Source organism: Triturus cristatus, chromosome 10 (assembly GCF_964204655.1).
Source record: "Triturus cristatus chromosome 10, aTriCri1.1, whole genome shotgun sequence".
NCBI lineage: Eukaryota > Metazoa > Chordata > Amphibia > Caudata > Salamandridae > Triturus > Triturus cristatus.
Genome location: NC_140593.1, coordinates 856,221,094 through 856,240,173, shown reverse-complemented (window position 1 = coordinate 856,240,173; position 19,080 = coordinate 856,221,094). Strand labels below are relative to the sequence as shown.

General features: G+C 47.1%; 25 non-coding genes across 25 annotated transcripts; all 25 read left to right on the top strand.

Annotated features, from left to right (window-relative positions):
- Positions 1 to 71: 71 nt before the first annotated feature.
- TRNAV-AAC (transfer RNA valine (anticodon AAC)) lies at positions 72 to 144 on the top strand. Its single transcript has one exon. It is a non-coding gene; the product is annotated as a tRNA-Val (tRNA).
- A 287-nt stretch (positions 145 to 431) lies between these two features.
- TRNAL-CAA (transfer RNA leucine (anticodon CAA)) lies at positions 432 to 543 on the top strand. Its single transcript has 2 exons — positions 432 to 469; positions 498 to 543. It is a non-coding gene; the product is annotated as a tRNA-Leu (tRNA).
- Positions 544 to 1,926: 1,383 nt separating this feature from the next.
- TRNAV-UAC (transfer RNA valine (anticodon UAC)) lies at positions 1,927 to 1,999 on the top strand. Its single transcript has one exon. It is a non-coding gene; the product is annotated as a tRNA-Val (tRNA).
- An 899-nt stretch (positions 2,000 to 2,898) lies between these two features.
- Positions 2,899 to 2,971, top strand: TRNAV-AAC (transfer RNA valine (anticodon AAC)). Its single transcript has one exon. It is a non-coding gene; the product is annotated as a tRNA-Val (tRNA).
- Positions 2,972 to 3,259: 288 nt separating this feature from the next.
- TRNAL-CAA (transfer RNA leucine (anticodon CAA)) lies at positions 3,260 to 3,371 on the top strand. The gene is made up of 2 exons: positions 3,260 to 3,297; positions 3,326 to 3,371. It is a non-coding gene; the product is annotated as a tRNA-Leu (tRNA).
- Positions 3,372 to 4,308: 937 nt separating this feature from the next.
- Positions 4,309 to 4,380, top strand: TRNAP-CGG (transfer RNA proline (anticodon CGG)). The gene has a single exon. It is a non-coding gene; the product is annotated as a tRNA-Pro (tRNA).
- A 385-nt stretch (positions 4,381 to 4,765) lies between these two features.
- TRNAV-UAC (transfer RNA valine (anticodon UAC)) lies at positions 4,766 to 4,838 on the top strand. The gene has a single exon. It is a non-coding gene; the product is annotated as a tRNA-Val (tRNA).
- An 899-nt stretch (positions 4,839 to 5,737) lies between these two features.
- On the top strand, positions 5,738 to 5,810 carry TRNAV-AAC (transfer RNA valine (anticodon AAC)). Its single transcript has one exon. It is a non-coding gene; the product is annotated as a tRNA-Val (tRNA).
- A 287-nt stretch (positions 5,811 to 6,097) lies between these two features.
- TRNAL-CAA (transfer RNA leucine (anticodon CAA)) lies at positions 6,098 to 6,209 on the top strand. The gene is made up of 2 exons: positions 6,098 to 6,135; positions 6,164 to 6,209. It is a non-coding gene; the product is annotated as a tRNA-Leu (tRNA).
- Positions 6,210 to 7,602: 1,393 nt separating this feature from the next.
- TRNAV-UAC (transfer RNA valine (anticodon UAC)) lies at positions 7,603 to 7,675 on the top strand. Its single transcript has one exon. It is a non-coding gene; the product is annotated as a tRNA-Val (tRNA).
- An 899-nt stretch (positions 7,676 to 8,574) lies between these two features.
- On the top strand, positions 8,575 to 8,647 carry TRNAV-AAC (transfer RNA valine (anticodon AAC)). The gene has a single exon. It is a non-coding gene; the product is annotated as a tRNA-Val (tRNA).
- Positions 8,648 to 8,934: 287 nt separating this feature from the next.
- TRNAL-CAA (transfer RNA leucine (anticodon CAA)) lies at positions 8,935 to 9,046 on the top strand. Its single transcript has 2 exons — positions 8,935 to 8,972; positions 9,001 to 9,046. It is a non-coding gene; the product is annotated as a tRNA-Leu (tRNA).
- A 936-nt stretch (positions 9,047 to 9,982) lies between these two features.
- On the top strand, positions 9,983 to 10,054 carry TRNAP-GGG (transfer RNA proline (anticodon GGG)). The gene has a single exon. It is a non-coding gene; the product is annotated as a tRNA-Pro (tRNA).
- Positions 10,055 to 10,439: 385 nt separating this feature from the next.
- Positions 10,440 to 10,512, top strand: TRNAV-UAC (transfer RNA valine (anticodon UAC)). The gene has a single exon. It is a non-coding gene; the product is annotated as a tRNA-Val (tRNA).
- Positions 10,513 to 11,411: 899 nt separating this feature from the next.
- Positions 11,412 to 11,484, top strand: TRNAV-AAC (transfer RNA valine (anticodon AAC)). The gene has a single exon. It is a non-coding gene; the product is annotated as a tRNA-Val (tRNA).
- Positions 11,485 to 11,772: 288 nt separating this feature from the next.
- Positions 11,773 to 11,884, top strand: TRNAL-CAA (transfer RNA leucine (anticodon CAA)). The gene is made up of 2 exons: positions 11,773 to 11,810; positions 11,839 to 11,884. It is a non-coding gene; the product is annotated as a tRNA-Leu (tRNA).
- Positions 11,885 to 12,821: 937 nt separating this feature from the next.
- On the top strand, positions 12,822 to 12,893 carry TRNAP-CGG (transfer RNA proline (anticodon CGG)). The gene has a single exon. It is a non-coding gene; the product is annotated as a tRNA-Pro (tRNA).
- Positions 12,894 to 13,278: 385 nt separating this feature from the next.
- Positions 13,279 to 13,351, top strand: TRNAV-UAC (transfer RNA valine (anticodon UAC)). Its single transcript has one exon. It is a non-coding gene; the product is annotated as a tRNA-Val (tRNA).
- Positions 13,352 to 14,250: 899 nt separating this feature from the next.
- TRNAV-AAC (transfer RNA valine (anticodon AAC)) lies at positions 14,251 to 14,323 on the top strand. Its single transcript has one exon. It is a non-coding gene; the product is annotated as a tRNA-Val (tRNA).
- A 288-nt stretch (positions 14,324 to 14,611) lies between these two features.
- TRNAL-CAA (transfer RNA leucine (anticodon CAA)) lies at positions 14,612 to 14,723 on the top strand. The gene is made up of 2 exons: positions 14,612 to 14,649; positions 14,678 to 14,723. It is a non-coding gene; the product is annotated as a tRNA-Leu (tRNA).
- Positions 14,724 to 15,660: 937 nt separating this feature from the next.
- On the top strand, positions 15,661 to 15,732 carry TRNAP-CGG (transfer RNA proline (anticodon CGG)). Its single transcript has one exon. It is a non-coding gene; the product is annotated as a tRNA-Pro (tRNA).
- Positions 15,733 to 16,117: 385 nt separating this feature from the next.
- On the top strand, positions 16,118 to 16,190 carry TRNAV-UAC (transfer RNA valine (anticodon UAC)). The gene has a single exon. It is a non-coding gene; the product is annotated as a tRNA-Val (tRNA).
- Positions 16,191 to 17,089: 899 nt separating this feature from the next.
- On the top strand, positions 17,090 to 17,162 carry TRNAV-AAC (transfer RNA valine (anticodon AAC)). The gene has a single exon. It is a non-coding gene; the product is annotated as a tRNA-Val (tRNA).
- Positions 17,163 to 17,449: 287 nt separating this feature from the next.
- On the top strand, positions 17,450 to 17,561 carry TRNAL-CAA (transfer RNA leucine (anticodon CAA)). Its single transcript has 2 exons — positions 17,450 to 17,487; positions 17,516 to 17,561. It is a non-coding gene; the product is annotated as a tRNA-Leu (tRNA).
- Positions 17,562 to 18,954: 1,393 nt separating this feature from the next.
- Positions 18,955 to 19,027, top strand: TRNAV-UAC (transfer RNA valine (anticodon UAC)). The gene has a single exon. It is a non-coding gene; the product is annotated as a tRNA-Val (tRNA).
- The last annotated feature ends 53 nt before the right edge of the window (positions 19,028 to 19,080 follow it).

Sequence of the window (19,080 nt, the reverse complement as noted above, 5' to 3'; positions counted from 1 at the left end):
GATACAGCAGAATAGAAGTAGAGAGAACCCTTGAGAGGAACCTTGCTCTAACAGTAAAACACAGCAAGTGAGTTTCTGTAGTGTAGTGGTCATCACGTTCGCCTAACACGCGAAAGGTCCCCGGTTCGAGACCGGGCAGAAACACTGTGCATGAGCTGCTTTTATGTGCACCCTCTAAAACCTTATTATCTCAATGCAAGCTTAAGAAGAGGCGGTCCTTGAACCCAGAGAGCCATGGGAAACTTCCTTTACTTTTGCAAGACGAAACAAAGTAATCCGCATCCATCAGTGGTCGCTCTTGTGCCTAGCTTTTTTTTGTCATGCCATGTTGTATTGTGGGGTCTTTACACTTGTGACATTGCTGTGAACGTTGTAAGTGCAAACATTGGCAGGTGCAGTCAGAAGAGTCAGATCTGTGCACACCCAGGGCTGTCAGGATGGCCGAGTGGTCTAAGGCGCCAGACTCAAGAGAGCTTGATCTTCAGTGCAACTGAGACTTCTGGTCTCCTCATGGAGGCGTGGGTTCAAATCCCACTTCTGACAGGTTTCTTTTACACCCTTAAATCGTCCTGTTTTTTGCAGTGCATTCCCCACACACCACAATCTTTGCACGGACCTGTAACATATGACGAGAAATCCACCAACGATCAGGCTGGGCCCTCAATCACAATTCCATGTATTCCTGGAAGGGACACCTCAGGCACACCTTCCGTTAAATTTGCACTCCATCACACAAACTGCCGTGCTGGTTTCTCATTAAGCAGTTGATCCCATCTTTGTTGTGAGGCTCTCCTGCCACCTTTTGGGCGGAGAAGGCACTGTCCCTGCAACAACACAGGCAGACATGTTCAACAGGGCTTCTTGGTTATGTGGGAGGAGCAGATTGTCATTGGTCCCCCCTTGCGAATTTTAATTTACATAAGGAAGACAGAGAGGTATCTGGGAGTAGGCAGTACACACGGACATTGAACTCTATCTTGTGATTTGCAGCCAATTCTAGATTGAGGCAGGAGGAAAGGAGGTGACTTGCCCAAAAATGGCCATCCTGGGAATTCAGCCACCCTGGGGCTCCCAGGTTAGTGTTTCAGTCCTGCGAGCCACTCATATAAATCTCGCCTGATCGAGCGCTGAGTGAGCGTGTTTGAATCCAAGAATCAAATGCCTCTGTCTTAGGAGCAAGAATTGGCAGGCCCTCCCTTGCATCTGGGGTGGAAGTCTATGGGGCAAGTGTCCAGGACTTGCAGAGGAGTACAAGTGCCAGAAAGTGCCACAGTTCTCATCAGCGCCTTTTTTCTGCTCTCTGGCATCTAGGATATCGACTGATCCCTTCCTTGCAAGAGTGAAAAAAACAACACCTTGAGAGAAAACATGACTTTTTGTGGTTCACATAGAGAGAGAGCAGCCAAATAGCCCTGCTTTGTTTCTGAAAGACGCATCAGAAATTGCTTAAAATGCCAACTGGGTAATCAGGCTCGTTGGTCTAGGGGTATGATTCTCGCTTCGGGTGCGAGAGGTCCCGGATTCAAATCCTGGACGAGCCCATGCTGTGGAATTATTTTTAGGCTTCTTATTATATAGGGCCATTTCTTCTTTTCAATGCTATAAGACGCCGTGTATGGTGAGAAAGTTCCTTTCCCTCTACGCTATTTCCCACTTTTGGCGTATCGAATTTCAGTGCCGGACTTCTTTGCAACTGCTTTTCTGGGGTGGACCATCAGTGTAGGAAAATTAAATGCAAAGTGTTTTTCTAGTGTGGTTTCAGGTATGGTTTTAAAATCGCCTTTTGGAATAAAAGGGGTCCTCGTTCCTTTCTTCCAAAGAAAGAGATCGGGTAAGGAGGGTCCAACTTTGAGCTTCATGGACATTGGCCCTTGGTCTGTGCATTCCAGCCCTCTACATGCCAAGAAGATTCCTGCAAGCGTGTCTGTTTCTGTAGTGTAGTGGTTATCACGTTCGCTTTACACGCGAAAGGTCCCTGGTTCGAGACCGGGCAGAAACAGCAACTTTCTGTTTTTCACACAGTTTGCATTTACTCTCTCAATTTATAGGAAAGCTGAGATAATGGAAGCTGTCTATCCCTCACCAGCGTGACGTACTGTGCTCCAGGGGTATCAGTGACAGCTCAAAAAGAGAAGTGACGATAGTTTGCGCTATTCGTTTGCACGTCCTTGTGTACTGAAGGTTGGGCCTACTTCATGAAAGCAAGGCATGAGAGCAGAAATGGTTTTATTGACCTCACCGAGAGCATACACCTAGAACAAACAAAATGTCTGAAGGATAGAGGCATTTTCATTTCTTGTTCGATGACGGCCATGGAAAAGACAGCAACCATATTGCAGAAGAGAGCAGCATGTGCAGTTGCTTGCTTTGGGTGAAGCATTCACTAACTCGCTGCCAATAATCCCCGGAGCCGGTGCGAAAGGCGACTCTTGTGTGCCTCGGCTCGTTGGTCTAGGGGTATGATTCTCGCTTAGGGTGCGAGAGGTCCCGGGTTCAAATCCCTGACGAGCCCTTTTTCAGAGGTATACATACGAATCCTACTCAAAACTCACAATGCCTGACTATTTCTCATTACACTCGCCGCATTGTTGCACAAAATATTTTGAACCTCATAAGAAACATGGATCACCATGCTTTTTCTGCCTTCATGCTTAGTCTCTGTGTGTCCCAGGTGATGCTTTCCCAAGCTGTACTTGCTGGCATTAAGGCATCAGATATTTGTCTGTCGATGCCTGCATAAGTCAATTTTTAATACGTCTAATTGCAAGTATGTTGGCTGATATCTCTGCAGTTTTCACACTTGCTCCTCGCTTTCTGAGTGGCTGCTGATACAGCAGAATAGAAGTAGAGAGAACCCTTGAGAGGAACCTTGCTCTAACAGTAAAACACAGCAAGTGAGTTTCTGTAGTGTAGTGGTCATCACGTTCGCCTAACACGCGAAAGGTCCCCGGTTCGAGACCGGGCAGAAACACTGTGCATGAGTTGCTTTTATGTGTACCCTCTAAAACCTTATTATCTCAATGCAAGCTTAAGAAGAGGCGGTCCTTGAACCCAGAGAGCCATGGGAAACTTCCTTTACTTTTGCAAGACGAAACAAAGTAATCCGCATCCATCAGTGGTCGCTCTTGTGCCTAGCTTTTTTTTTGTCATGCCATGTTGTATTGTGGGGTCTTTACACTTGTGACATTGCTGTGAACGTTGTAAGTGCAAACATTGGCAGGTGCAGTCAGAAGAGTCAGATCTGTACACACCCAGGGCTGTCAGGATGGCCGAGTGGTCTAAGGCGCCAGACTCAAGAGAGCTTGATCTTCAGTGCAACTGAGACTTCTGGTCTCCTCATGGAGGCGTGGGTTCAAATCCCACTTCTGACAGGTTTCTTTTACACCCTTAAATCGTCCTGTTTTTTGCAGTGCATTCCCCACACACCACAATCTTTGCACGGACCTGTAACATATGACGAGAAATCCACCAACGATCAGGCTGGGCCCTCAATCACAATTCCATGTATTCCTGGAAGGGACACCTCAGGCACACCTTCAGTTAAATTTGCACTCCATCACACAAACTGCCGTGCTGGTTTCTCATTAAGCAGTTGATCCCATCTTTGTTGTTAGGCTCTCCTGCCACCTTTTGGGCGGAGAAGGCACTGTCCCTGCAACAACACAGGCAGACATGTTCAACAGGGCTTCCTGGTTATGTGGGAGGAGCAGATTGTCATTGGTCCCCCCTTGCGAATTTTAATTTACATAAGGAAGACAGAGAGGTATCTGGGAGTAGGCAGTACACACGGACATTGAACTCTATCTTGTGATTTGCAGCCAATTCTAGATTGAGGCAGGAGGAAAGGAGGTGACTTGCCCAAAAATGGCCATCCTGGAAATTCAGCCACCCTGGGGCTCCCAGGTTAGTGTTTCAGTCCTGCGAGCCACTCATATAAATCTCGCCTGATCGAGCCTGATCGAGCGCTGAGTGAGCGTGTTTGAATCCAAGAATCAAATGCCTCTGTCTTAGGAGCAAGAATTGGCAGGCCCTCCCTTGCATCTGGGGTGGAAGTCTATGGGGCAAGTGTCCAGGACTTGCAGAGGAGTACAAGTGCCAGAAAGTGCCTGCAGTTCTCATCAGCGCCTTTTTTCTGCTCTCTGGCAGCTAGGATATCGACTGATCCCTTCCTTGCAAGAGTGAAAAAAACAACACCTTGAGAGAAAACATGACTTTTTGTGGTTCACATAGAGAGAGAGCAGCCAAATAGCCCTGCTTTGTTTCTGAAAGACGCATCAGAAATTGCTTAAAATGCCGACTGGGGAATCAGGCTCGTTGGTCTAAGGGTATGATTCTCGCTTCGGGTGCGAGAGGTCCCGGGTTCAAATCCCGGACGAGCCCATGCTGTGGAATTATTTTTAGGCTGCTTATTATATAGGGCCATTTCTTCTTTTCAATGCTATAAGACGCCGTGTATGGTGAGAAAGTTCCTTTCCCTCTACGCTATTTCCCACTTTTGGCGTATAGAATTTCAGTGCCGGACTTCTTTGCAACTGCTTTTCTGGGGTGGACCATCAGTGTAGGAAAATTAAATGCAAAGTGTTTTTCTAGTGTGGTTTCAGGTATGGTTTTAAAATCGCCTTTTGGAATAAAAGGGGTCCTCGTTCCTTTCTTCCAAAGAAAGAGATCGGGTAAGGAGGGTCCAACTTTGAGCTTCATGGTCATTGGCCCTTGGTCTGTGCATTCCAGCCCACTACATGCCAAGAAGATTCCTGCTAGCGTGTCTGTTTCTGTAGTGTAGTGGTTATCACGTTCGCTTTACACGCGAAAGGTCCCTGGTTCGAGACCGGGCAGAAACAGCAGCTTTCTGTTTTTCACACAGTTTGCATTTACTCTCTCAATTTATAGGAAAGCTGAGATAATGGAAGCTGTCTATCCCTCACCAGCGTGACGTACTGTGCTCCAGGGGTATCAGTGACAGCTCAAAAAGAGAAGTGACGATAGTTTGCGCTATTCGTTTGCACGTCCTTGTGTACTGAAGGTTGGGCCTACTTCATGAAAGCAAGGCATGAGAGCAGAAATGGTTTTATTGACCTCACCGAGAGCATACACCTAGAACAAACAAAATGTCTGAAGGATAGAGGCATTTTCATTTCTTGTTCGATGACGGCCATGGAAAAGACAGCAACCATATTGCAGAAGAGAGCAGCATGTGCAGTTGCTTGCTTTGGGTGAAGCATTCACTAACTCGCTGCCACTAATCCCCGGAGCCGGTGCGAAAGGCGACTCTTGTGTGCCTCGGCTCGTTGGTCTAGGGGTATGATTCTCGCTTAGGGTGCGAGAGGTCCCGGGTTCAAATCCCTGACGAGCCCTTTTTCAGAGGTATACATACGAATCCTACTCAAAACTCACAATGCCTGACTATTTCTCATTACACTCGCCGCATTGTTGCACAAAATATTTTGAACCTCATAAGAAACATGGATCACCATGCTTTTTCTGCCTTCATGCTTAGTCTCTGTGTGTCCCAGGTGATGCTTTCCCAAGCTGTACTTGCTGGCATTTAGGCATCAGATATTTGTCTGTCGATGCCTGCATAAGTCAATTTTTAATACGTCTAATTGCAAGTATGTTGGCTGATATCTCTGCAGTTTTCACACTTGCTCCTCGCTTTCTGAGTGGCTGCTGATACAGCAGAATAGAAGTAGAGAGAACCCTTGAGAGGAACCTTGCTCTAACAGTAAAACACAGCAAGTGAGTTTCTGTAGTGTAGTGGTCATCACGTTCGCCTAACACGCGAAAGGTCCCCGGTTCGAGACCGGGCAGAAACACTGTGCATGAGCTGCTTTTATGTGCACCCTCTAAAACCTTATTATCTCAATGCAAGCTTAAGAAGAGGCGGTCCTTGAACCCAGCGAGCCATGGGAAACTTCCTTTACTTTTGCAAGACGAAACAAAGTAATCCGCATCCATCAGTGGTCGCTCTTGTGCCTAGCTTTTTTTTGTCATGCCATGTTGTATTGTGGGGTCTTTACACTTGTGACATTGCTGTGAACGTTGTAAGTGCAAACATTGGCAGGTGCAGTCAGAAGAGTCAGATCTGTGCACACCCAGGGCTGTCAGGATGGCCGAGTGGTCTAAGGCGCCAGACTCAAGAGAGCTTGATCTTCAGTGCAACTGAGACTTCTGGTCTCCTCATGGAGGCGTGGGTTCAAATCCCACTTCTGACAGGTTTCTTTTACACCCTTAAATCGTCCTGTTTTTTGCAGTGCATTCCCCACACACCACAATCTTTGCACGGACCTGTAACATATGACGAGAAATCCACCAACGATCAGGCTGGGCCCTCAATCACAATTCCATGTATTCCTGGAAGGGACACCTCAGGCACACCTTCCGTTAAATTTGCACTCCATCACACAAACTGCCGTGCTGGTTTCTCATTAAGCAGTTGATCCCATCTTTGTTGTGAGGCTCTCCTGCCACCTTTTGGGCGGAGAAGGCACTGTCCCTGCAACAACACAGGCAGACATGTTCAACAGGGCTTCTTGGTTATGTGGGAGGAGCAGATTGTCATTGGTCCCCCCTTGCGAATTTTAATTTACATAAGGAAGACAGAGAGGTATCTGGGAGTAGGCAGTACACACGGACATTGAACTCTATCTTGTGATTTGCAGCCAATTCTAGATTGAGGCAGGAGGAAAGGAGGTGACTTGCCCAAAAATGGCCATCCTGGGAATTCAGCCACCCTGGGGCTCCCAGGTTAGTGTTTCAGTCCTGCGAGCCACTCATATAAATCTCGCCTGATCGAGCCTGATCGAGCGCTGAGTGAGCGTGTTTGAATCCAAGAATCAAATGCCTCTGTCTTAGGAGCAAGAATTGGCAGGCCCTCCCTTGCATCTGGGGTGGAAGTCTATGGGGCAAGTGTCCAGGACTTGCAGAGGAGTACAAGTGCCAGAAAGTGCCACAGTTCTCATCAGCGCCTTTTTTCTGCTCTCTGGCAGCTAGGATATCGACTGATCCCTTCCTTGCAAGAGTGAAAAAAACAACACCTTGAGAGAAAACATGACTTTTTGTGGTTCACATAGAGAGAGAGCAGCCAAATAGCCCTGCTTTGTTTCTGAAAGACGCATCAGAAATTGCTTAAAATGCCAACTGGGTAATCAGGCTCGTTGGTCTAGGGGTATGATTCTCGCTTCGGGTGCGAGAGGTCCCGGATTCAAATCCCGGACGAGCCCATGCTGTGGAATTATTTTTAGGCTTCTTATTATATAGGGCCATTTCTTCTTTTCAATGCTATAAGACGCCGTGTATGGTGAGAAAGTTCCTTTCCCTCTACGCTATTTCCCACTTTTGGCGTATAGAATTTCAGTGCCGGACTTCTTTGCAACTGCTTTTCTGGGGTGGACCATCAGTGTAGGAAAATTAAATGCAAAGTGTTTTTCTAGTGTGGTTTCAGGTATGGTTTTAAAATCGCCTTTTGGAATAAAAGGGGTCCTCGTTCCTTTCTTCCAAAGAAAGAGATCGGGTAAGGAGGGTCCAACTTTGAGCTTCATGGACATTGGCCCTTGGTCTGTGCATTCCAGCCCACTACATGCCAAGAAGATTCCTGCAAGCGTGTCTGTTTCTGTAGTGTAGTGGTTATCACGTTCGCTTTACACGCGAAAGGTCCCTGGTTCGAGACCGGGCAGAAACAGCAACTTTCTGTTTTTCACACAGTTTGCATTTACTCTCTCAATTTATAGGAAAGCTGAGATAATGGAAGCTGTCTATCCCTCACCCGCGTGACGTACTGTGCTCCAGGGGTATCAGTGACAGCTCAAAAAGAGAAGTGACGATAGTTTGCGCTATTCGTTTGCACGTCCTTGTGTACTGAAGGTTGGGCCTACTTCATGAAAGCAAGGCATGAGAGCAGAAATGGTTTTATTGACCTCACCGAGAGCATACACCTAGAACAAACAAAATGTCTGAAGGATAGAGGCATTTTCATTTCTTGTTCGATGACGGCCATGGAAAAGACAGCAACCATATTGCAGAAGAGAGCAGCATGTGCAGTTGCTTGCTTTGGGTGAAGCATTCACTAACTCGCTGCCAATAATCCCCGGAGCCGGTGCGAAAGGCGACTCTTGTGTGCCTCGGCTCGTTGGTCTAGGGGTATGATTCTCGCTTAGGGTGCGAGAGGTCCCGGGTTCAAATCCCTGACGAGCCCTTTTTCAGAGGTATACATACGAATCCTACTCAAAACTCACAATGCCTGACTATTTCTCATTACACTCGCCGCATTGTTGCACAAAATATTTTGAACCTCATAAGAAACATGGATCACCATGCTTTTTCTGCCTTCATGCTTAGTCTCTGTGTGTCCCAGGTGATGCTTTCCCAAGCTGTACTTGCTGGCATTTAGGCATCAGATATTTGTCTGTCGATGCCTGCATAAGTCAATTTTTAATACGTCTAATTGCAAGTATGTTGGCTGATATCTCTGCAGTTTTCACACTTGCTCCTCGCTTTCTGAGTGGCTGCTGATACAGCAGAATAGAAGTAGAGAGAACCCTTGAGAGGAACCTTGCTCTAACAGTAAAACACAGCAAGTGAGTTTCTGTAGTGTAGTGGTCATCACGTTCGCCTAACACGCGAAAGGTCCCCGGTTCGAGACCGGGCAGAAACACTGTGTATGAGCTGCTTTTATGTGCACCCTCTAAAACCTTATTATCTCAATGCAAGCTTAAGAAGAGGCGGTCCTTGAACCCAGAGAGCCATGGGAAACTTCCTTTACTTTTGCAAGACGAAACAAAGTAATCCGCATCCATCAGTGGTCGCTCTTGTGCCTAGCTTTTTTTTGTCATGCCATGTTGTATTGTGGGGTCTTTACACTTGTGACATTGCTGTGAACGTTGTAAGTGCAAACATTGGCAGGTGCAGTCAGAAGAGTCAGATCTGTGCACACCCAGGGCTGTCAGGATGGCCGAGTGGTCTAAGGCGCCAGACTCAAGAGAGCTTGATCTTCAGTGCAACTGAGACTTCTGGTCTCCTCATGGAGGCGTGGGTTCAAATCCCACTTCTGACAGGTTTCTTTTACACCCTTAAATCGTCCTGTTTTTTGCAGTGCATTCCCCACACACCACAATCTTTGCACGGACCTGTAACATATGACGAGAAATCCACCAACGATCAGGCTGGGCCCTCAATCACAATTCCATGTATTCCTGGAAGGGACACCTCAGGCACACCTTCCGTTAAATTTGCACTCCATCACACAAACTGCCGTGCTGGTTTCTCATTAAGCAGTTGATCCCATCTTTGTTGTGAGGCTCTCCTGCCACCTTTTGGGCGGAGAAGGCACTGTCCCTGCAACAACACAGGCAGACATGTTCAACAGGGCTTCTTGGTTATGTGGGAGGAGCAGATTGTCATTGGTCCCCCCTTGCGAATTTTAATTTACATAAGGAAGACAGAGAGGTATCTGGGAGTAGGCAGTACACACGGACATTGAACTCTATCTTGTGATTTGCAGCCAATTCTAGATTGAGGCAGGAGGAAAGGAGGTGACTTGCCCAAAAATGGCCATCCTGGGAATTCAGCCACCCTGGGGCTCCCAGGTTAGTGTTTCAGTCCTGCGAGCCACTCATATAAATCGAGCCTGATCGAGCCTGATCGAGCGCTGAGTGAGCGTGTTTGAATCCAAGAATCAAATGCCTCTGTCTTAGGAGCAAGAATTGGCAGGCCCTCCCTTGCATCTGGGGTGGAAGTCTATGGGGCAAGTGTCCAGGACTTGCAGAGGAGTACAAGTGCCAGAAAGTGCCACAGTTCTCATCAGCGCCTTTTTTCTGCTCTCTGGCAGCTAGGATATCGACTGATCCCTTCCTTGCAAGAGTGAAAAAAACAACACCTTGAGAGAAAACATGACTTTTTGTGGTTCACATAGAGAGAGAGCAGCCAAATAGCCCTGCTTTGTTTCTGAAAGACGCATCAGAAATTGCTTAAAATGCCAACTGGGTAATCAGGCTCGTTGGTCTAGGGGTATGATTCTCGCTTGGGGTGCGAGAGGTCCCGGATTCAAATCCCGGACGAGCCCATGCTGTGGAATTATTTTTAGGCTTCTTATTATATAGGGCCATTTCTTCTTTTCAATGCTATAAGACGCCGTGTATGGTGAGAAAGTTCCTTTCCCTCTACGCTATTTCCCACTTTTGGCGTATCGAATTTCAGTGCCGGACTTCTTTGCAACTGCTTTTCTGGGGTGGACCATCAGTGTAGGAAAATTAAATGCAAAGTGTTTTTCTAGTGTGGTTTCAGGTATGGTTTTAAAATCGCCTTTTGGAATAAAAGGGGTCCTCGTTCCTTTCTTCCAAAGAAAGAGATCGGGTAAGGAGGGTCCAACTTTGAGCTTCATGGACATTGGCCCTTGGTCTGTGCATTCCAGCCCTCTACATGCCAAGAAGATTCCTGCAAGCGTGTCTGTTTCTGTAGTGTAGTGGTTATCACGTTCGCTTTACACGCGAAAGGTCCCTGGTTCGAGACCGGGCAGAAACAGCAACTTTCTGTTTTTCACACAGTTTGCATTTACTCTCTAAATTTATAGGAAAGCTGAGATAATGGAAGCTGTCTATCCCTCACCAGCGTGACGTACTGTGCTCCAGGGGTATCAGTGACAGCTCAAAAAGAGAAGTGACGATAGTTTGCGCTATTCGTTTGCACGTCCTTGTGTACTGAAGGTTGGGCCTACTTCATGAAAGCAAGGCATGAGAGCAGAAATGGTTTTATTGACCTCACCGAGAGCATACACCTAGAACAAACAAAATGTCTGAAGGATAGAGGCATTTTCATTTCTTGTTCGATGACGGCCATGGAAAAGACAGCAACCATATTGCAGAAGAGAGCAGCATGTGCAGTTGCTTGCTTTGGGTGAAGCATTCACTAACTCGCTGCCAATAATCCCCGGAGCCGGTGCGAAAGGCGACTCTTGTGTGCCTCGGCTCGTTGGTCTAGGGGTATGATTCTCGCTTAGGGTGCGAGAGGTCCCGGGTTCAAATCCCTGACGAGCCCTTTTTCAGAGGTATACATACGAATCCTACTCAAAACTCACAATGCCTGACTATTTCTCATTACACTCGCCGCATTGTTGCACAAAATATTTTGAACCTCATAAGAAACATGGATCACCATGCTTTTTCTGCCTTCATGCTTAGTCTCTGTGTGTCCCAGGTGATGCTTTCCCAAGCTGTACTTGCTGGCATTTAGGCATCAGATATTTGTCTGTCGATGCCTGCATAAGTCAATTTTTAATACGTCTAATTGCAAGTATGTTGGCTGATATCTCTGCAGTTTTCACACTTGCTCCTCGCTTCCTGAGTGGCTGCTGATACAGCAGAATAGAAGTAGAGAGAACCCTTGAGAGGAACCTTGCTCTAACAGTAAAACACAGCAAGTGAGTTTCTGTAGTGTAGTGGTCATCACGTTCGCCTAACACGCGAAAGGTCCCCGGTTCGAGACCGGGCAGAAACACTGTGAATGAGCTGCTTTTATGTGCACCCTCTAAAACCTTATTATCTCAATGCAAGCTTAAGAAGAGGCGGTCCTTGAACCCAGAGAGCCATGGGAAACTTCCTTTACTTTTGCAAGACGAAACAAAGTAATCCGCATCCATCAGTGGTCGCTCCTGTGCCTAGCTTTTTTTTTGTCATGCCATGTTGTATTGTGGGGTCTTTACACTTGTGACATTGCTGTGAACGTTGTAAGTGCAAACATTGGCAGGTGCAGTCAGAAGAGTCAGATCTGTACACACCCAGGGCTGTCAGGATGGCCGAGTGGTCTAAGGCGCCAGACTCAAGAGAGCTTGATCTTCAGTGCAACTGAGACTTCTGGTCTCCTCATGGAGGCGTGGGTTCAAATCCCACTTCTGACAGGTTTCTTTTACACCCTTAAATCGTCCTGTTTTTTGCAGTGCATTCCCCACACACCACAATCTTTGCACGGACCTGTAACATATGACGAGAAATCCACCAACGATCAGGCTGGGCCCTCAATCACAATTCCATGTATTCCTGGAAGGGACACCTCAGGCACACCTTCAGTTAAATTTGCACTCCATCACACAAACTGCCGTGCTGGTTTCTCATTAAGCAGTTGATCCCATCTTTGTTGTGAGGCTCTCCTGCCACCTTTTGGGCGGAGAAGGCACTGTCCCTGCAACAACACAGGCAGACATGTTCAACAGGGCTTCCTGGTTATGTGGGAGGAGCAGATTGTCATTGGTCCCCCCTTGCGAATTTTAATTTACATAAGGAAGACAGAGAGGTATCTGGGAGTAGGCAGTACACACGGACATTGAACTCTATCTTGTGATTTGCAGCCAATTCTAGATTGAGGCAGGAGGAAAGGAGGTGACTTGCCCAAAAATGGCCATCCTGGAAATTCAGCCACCCTGGGGCTCCCAGGTTAGTGTTTCAGTCCTGCGAGCCACTCATATAAATCTCGCCTGATCGAGCCTGATCGAGCGCTGAGTGAGCGTGTTTGAATCCAAGAATCAAATGCCTCTGTCTTAGGAGCAAGAATTGGCAGGCCCTCCCTTGCATCTGGGGTGGAAGTCTATGGGGCAAGTGTCCAGGACTTGCAGAGGAGTACAAGTGCCAGAAAGTGCCTGCAGTTCTCATCAGCGCCTTTTTTCTGCTCTCTGGCAGCTAGGATATCGACTGATCCCTTCCTTGCAAGAGTGAAAAAAACAACACCTTGAGAGAAAACATGACTTTTTGTGGTTCACATAGAGAGAGAGCAGCCAAATAGCCCTGCTTTGTTTCTGAAAGACGCATCAGAAATTGCTTAAAATGCCGACTGGGGAATCAGGCTCGTTGGTCTAAGGGTATGATTCTCGCTTCGGGTGCGAGAGGTCCCGGGTTCAAATCCCGGACGAGCCCATGCTGTGGAATTATTTTTAGGCTGCTTATTATATAGGGCCATTTCTTCTTTTCAATGCTATAAGACGCCGTGTATGGTGAGAAAGTTCCTTTCCCTCTACGCTATTTCCCACTTTTGGCGTATAGAATTTCAGTGCCGGACTTCTTTGCAACTGCTTTTCTGGGGTGGACCATCAGTGTAGGAAAATTAAATGCAAAGTGTTTTTCTAGTGTGGTTTCAGGTATGGTTTTAAAATCGCCTTTTGGAATAAAAGGGGTCCTCGTTCCTTTCTTCCAAAGAAAGAGATCGGGTAAGGAGGGTCCAACTTTGAGCTTCATGGACATTGGCCCTTGGTCTGTGCATTCCAGCCCTCTACATGCCAAGAAGATTCCTGCAAGCGTGTCTGTTTCTGTAGTGTAGTGGTTATCACGTTCGCTTTACACGCGAAAGGTCCCTGGTTCGAGACCGGGCAGAAACAGCAACTTTCTGTTTTTCACACAGTTTGCATTTACTCTCTCAATTTATAGGAAAGCTGAGATAATGGAAGCTGTCTATCCCTCACCAGCGTGACGTACTGTGCTCCAGGGGTATCAGTGACAGCTCAAAAAGAGAAGTGACGATAGTTTGCGCTATTCGTTTGCACGTCCTTGTGTACTGAAGGTTGGGCCTACTTCATGAAAGCAAGGCATGAGAGCAGAAATGGTTTTATTGACCTCACCGAGAGCATACACCTAGAACAAACAAAATGTCTGAAGGATAGAGGCATTTTCATTTCTTGTTCGATGACGGCCATGGAAAAGACAGCAACCATATTGCAGAAGAGAGCAGCATGTGCAGTTGCTTGCTTTGGGTGAAGCATTCACTAACTCGCTGCCAATAATCCCCGGAGCCGGTGCGAAAGGCGACTCTTGTGTGCCTCGGCTCGTTGGTCTAGGGGTATGATTCTCGCTTAGGGTGCGAGAGGTCCCGGGTTCAAATCCCTGACGAGCCCTTTTTCAGAGGTATACATACGAATCCTACTCAAAACTCACAATGCCTGACTATTTCTCATTACACTCGCCGCATTGTTGCACAAAATATTTTGAACCTCATAAGAAACATGGATCACCATGCTTTTTCTGCCTTCATGCTTAGTCTCTGTGTGTCCCAGGTGATGCTTTCCCAAGCTGTACTTGCTGGCATTTAGGCATCAGATATTTGTCTGTCGATGCCTGCATAAGTCAATTTTTAATACGTCTAATTGCAAGTATGTTGGCTGATATCTCTGCAGTTTTCACACTTGCTCCTCGCTTCCTGAGTGGCTGCTGATACAGCAGAATAGAAGTAGAGAGAACCCTTGAGAGGAACCTTGCTCTAACAGTAAAACACAGCAAGTGAGTTTCTGTAGTGTAGTGGTCATCACGTTCGCCTAACACGCGAAAGGTCCCCGGTTCGAGACCGGGCAGAAACACTGTGAATGAGCTGCTTTTATGTGCACCCTCTAAAACCTTATTATCTCAATGCAAGCTTAAGAAGAGGCGGTCCTTGAACCCAGAGAGCCATGGGAAACTTCCTTTACTTTTGCAAGACGAAACAAAGTAATCCGCATCCATCAGTGGTCGCTCCTGTGCCTAGCTTTTTTTTTGTCATGCCATGTTGTATTGTGGGGTCTTTACACTTGTGACATTGCTGTGAACGTTGTAAGTGCAAACATTGGCAGGTGCAGTCAGAAGAGTCAGATCTGTACACACCCAGGGCTGTCAGGATGGCCGAGTGGTCTAAGGCGCCAGACTCAAGAGAGCTTGATCTTCAGTGCAACTGAGACTTCTGGTCTCCTCATGGAGGCGTGGGTTCAAATCCCACTTCTGACAGGTTTCTTTTACACCCTTAAATCGTCCTGTTTTTTGCAGTGCATTCCCCACACACCACAATCTTTGCACGGACCTGTAACATATGACGAGAAATCCACCAACGATCAGGCTGGGCCCTCAATCACAATTCCATGTATTCCTGGAAGGGACACCTCAGGCACACCTTCAGTTAAATTTGCACTCCATCACACAAACTGCCGTGCTGGTTTCTCATTAAGCAGTTGATCCCATCTTTGTTGTGAGGCTCTCCTGCCACCTTTTGGGCGGAGAAGGCACTGTCCCTGCAACAACACAGGCAGACATGTTCAACAGGGCTTCCTGGTTATGTGGGAGGAGCAGATTGTCATTGGTCCCCCCTTGCGAATTTTAATTTACATAAGGAAGACAGAGAGGTATCTGGGAGTAGGCAGTACACACGGACATTGAACTCTATCTTGTGATTTGCAGCCAATTCTAGATTGAGGCAGGAGGAAAGGAGGTGACTTGCCCAAAAATGGCCATCCTGGAAATTCAGCCACCCTGGGGCTCCCAGGTTAGTGTTTCAGTCCTGCGAGCCACTCATATAAATCTCGCCTGATCGAGCCTGATCGAGCGCTGAGTGAGCGTGTTTGAATCCAAGAATCAAATGCCTCTGTCTTAGGAGCAAGAATTGGCAGGCCCTCCCTTGCATCTGGGGTGGAAGTCTATGGGGCAAGTGTCCAGGACTTGCAGAGGAGTACAAGTGCCAGAAAGTGCCTGCAGTTCTCATCAGCGCCTTTTTTCTGCTCTCTGGCAGCTAGGATATCGACTGATCCCTTCCTTGCAAGAGTGAAAAAAACAACACCTTGAGAGAAAACATGACTTTTTGTGGTTCACATAGAGAGAGAGCAGCCAAATAGCCCTGCTTTGTTTCTGAAAGACGCATCAGAAATTGCTTAAAATGCCGACTGGGGAATCAGGCTCGTTGGTCTAAGGGTATGATTCTCGCTTCGGGTGCGAGAGGTCCCGGGTTCAAATCCCGGACGAGCCCATGCTGTGGAATTATTTTTAGGCTGCTTATTATATAGGGCCATTTCTTCTTTTCAATGCTATAAGACGCCGTGTATGGTGAGAAAGTTCCTTTCCCTCTACGCTATTTCCCACTTTTGGCGTATAGAATTTCAGTGCCGGACTTCTTTGCAACTGCTTTTCTGGGGTGGACCATCAGTGTAGGAAAATTAAATGCAAAGTGTTTTTCTAGTGTGGTTTCAGGTATGGTTTTAAAATCGCCTTTTGGAATAAAAGGGGTCCTCGTTCCTTTCTTCCAAAGAAAGAGATCGGGTAAGGAGGGTCCAACTTTGAGCTTCATGGACATTGGCCCTTGGTCTGTGCATTCCAGCCCTCTACATGCCAAGAAGATTCCTGCAAGCGTGTCTGTTTCTGTAGTGTAGTGGTTATCACGTTCGCTTTACACGCGAAAGGTCCCTGGTTCGAGACCGGGCAGAAACAGCAACTTTCTGTTTTTCACACAGTTTGCATTTACTCTCTCAATTTATAGGAAAGCTGAGATAATGGAAGCTGTCTATCCCTCACCAGCGTGACGTACTGTGCTCCAGGGGTATCAGTGACAGCTCAAAAAGAGAAGTGACGATAGTTTGCGCTATTCGTTTGCACGTCCTTGTGTACTGAAGGTTGGGCCTACTTCATGAAAGCAAGGCATGAGAGCAGAAATGGTTTTATTGACCTCACCGAGAGCATACACCTAGAACAAACAAAATGTCTGAAGGATAGAGGCATTTTCATTTCTTGTTCGATGACGGCCATGGAAAAGACAGCAACCATATTGCAGAAGAGAGCAGCATGTGCAGTTGCTTGCTTTGGGTGAAGCATTCACTAACTCGCTGCCAATAATCCCCGGAGCCGGTGCGAAAGGCGACTCTTGTGTGCCTCGGCTCGTTGGTCTAGGGGTATGATTCTCGCTTAGGGTGCGAGAGGTCCCGGGTTCAAATCCCTGACGAGCCCTTTTTCAGAGGTATACATACGAATCCTACTCAAAACTCACAATGCCTGACTATTTCTCATTACACTCGCCGCATTGTTGCACAAAATATTTTGAACCTCATAAGAAACATGGATCACCATGCTTTTTCTGCCTTCATGCTTAGTCTCTGTGTGTCCCAGGTGATGCTTTCCCAAGCTGTACTTGCTGGCATTTAGGCATCAGATATTTGTCTGTCGATGCCTGCATAAGTCAATTTTTAATACGTCTAATTGCAAGTATGTTGGCTGATATCTCTGCAGTTTTCACACTTGCTCCTCGCTTTCTGAGTGGCTGCTGATACAGCAGAATAGAAGTAGAGAGAACCCTTGAGAGGAACCTTGCTCTAACAGTAAAACACAGCAAGTGAGTTTCTGTAGTGTAGTGGTCATCACGTTCGCCTAACACGCGAAAGGTCCCCGGTTCGAGACCGGGCAGAAACACTGTGTATGAGCTGCTTTTATGTGCACCCTCTAAAACCTTATTATCTCAATGCAAGCTTAAGAAGAGGCGGTCCTTGAACCCAGAGAGCCATGGGAAACTTCCTTTACTTTTGCAAGACGAAACAAAGTAATCCGCATCCATCAGTGGTCGCTCTTGTGCCTAGCTTTTTTTTGTCATGCCATGTTGTATTGTGGGGTCTTTACACTTGTGACATTGCTGTGAACGTTGTAAGTGCAAACATTGGCAGGTGCAGTCAGAAGAGTCAGATCTGTGCACACCCAGGGCTGTCAGGATGGCCGAGTGGTCTAAGGCGCCAGACTCAAGAGAGCTTGATCTTCAGTGCAACTGAGACTTCTGGTCTCCTCATGGAGGCGTGGGTTCAAATCCCACTTCTGACAGGTTTCTTTTACACCCTTAAATCGTCCTGTTTTTTGCAGTGCATTCCCCACACACCACAATCTTTGCACGGACCTGTAACATATGACGAGAAATCCACCAACGATCAGGCTGGGCCCTCAATCACAATTCCATGTATTCCTGGAAGGGACACCTCAGGCACACCTTCCGTTAAATTTGCACTCCATCACACAAACTGCCGTGCTGGTTTCTCATTAAGCAGTTGATCCCATCTTTGTTGTGAGGCTCTCCTGCCACCTTTTGGGCGGAGAAGGCACTGTCCCTGCAACAACACAGGCAGACATGTTCAACAGGGCTTCTTGGTTATGTGGGAGGAGCAGATTGTCATTGGTCCCCCCTTGCGAATTTTAATTTACATAAGGAAGACAGAGAGGTATCTGGGAGTAGGCAGTACACACGGACATTGAACTCTATCTTGTGATTTGCAGCCAATTCTAGATTGAGGCAGGAGGAAAGGAGGTGACTTGCCCAAAAATGGCCATCCTGGGAATTCAGCCACCCTGGGGCTCCCAGGTTAGTGTTTCAGTCCTGCGAGCCACTCATATAAATCTCGCCTGATCGAGCCTGATCGAGCGCTGAGTGAGCGTGTTTGAATCCAAGAATCAAATGCCTCTGTCTTAGGAGCAAGAATTGGCAGGCCCTCCCTTGCATCTGGGGTGGAAGTCTATGGGGCAAGTGTCCAGGACTTGCAGAGGAGTACAAGTGCCAGAAAGTGCCACAGTTCTCATCAGCGCCTTTTTTCTGCTCTCTGGCAGCTAGGATATCGACTGATCCCTTCCTTGCAAGAGTGAAAAAAACAACACCTTGAGAGAAAACATGACTTTTTGTGGTTCACATAGAGAGAGAGCAGCCAAATAGCCCTGCTTTGTTTCTGAAAGACGCATCAGAAATTGCTTAAAATGCCAACTGGGTAATCAGGCTCGTTGGTCTAGGGGTATGATTCTCGCTTCGGGTGCGAGAGGTCCCGGATTCAAATCCCGGACGAGCCCATGCTGTGGAATTATTTTTAGGCTTCTTATTATATAGGGCCATTTCTTCTTTTCAATGCTATAAGACGCCGTGTATGGTGAGAAAGTTCCTTTCCCTCTACGCTATTTCCCACTTTTGGCGTATCGAATTTCAGTGCCGGACTTCTTTGCAACTGCTTTTCTGGGGTGGACCATCAGTGTAGGAAAATTAAATGCAAAGTGTTTTTCTAGTGTGGTTTCAGGTATGGTTTTAAAATCGCCTTTTGGAATAAAAGGGGTCCTCGTTCCTTTCTTCCAAAGAAAGAGATCGGGTAAGGAGGGTCCAACTTTGAGCTTCATGGACATTGGCCCTTGGTCTGTGCATTCCAGCCCTCTACATGCCAAGAAGATTCCTGCAAGCGTGTCTGTTTCTGTAGTGTAGTGGTTATCACGTTCGCTTTACACGCGAAAGGTCCCTGGTTCGAGACCGGGCAGAAACAGCAACTTTCTGTTTTTCACACAGTTTGCATTTACTCTCTCAATTTATAGGAAA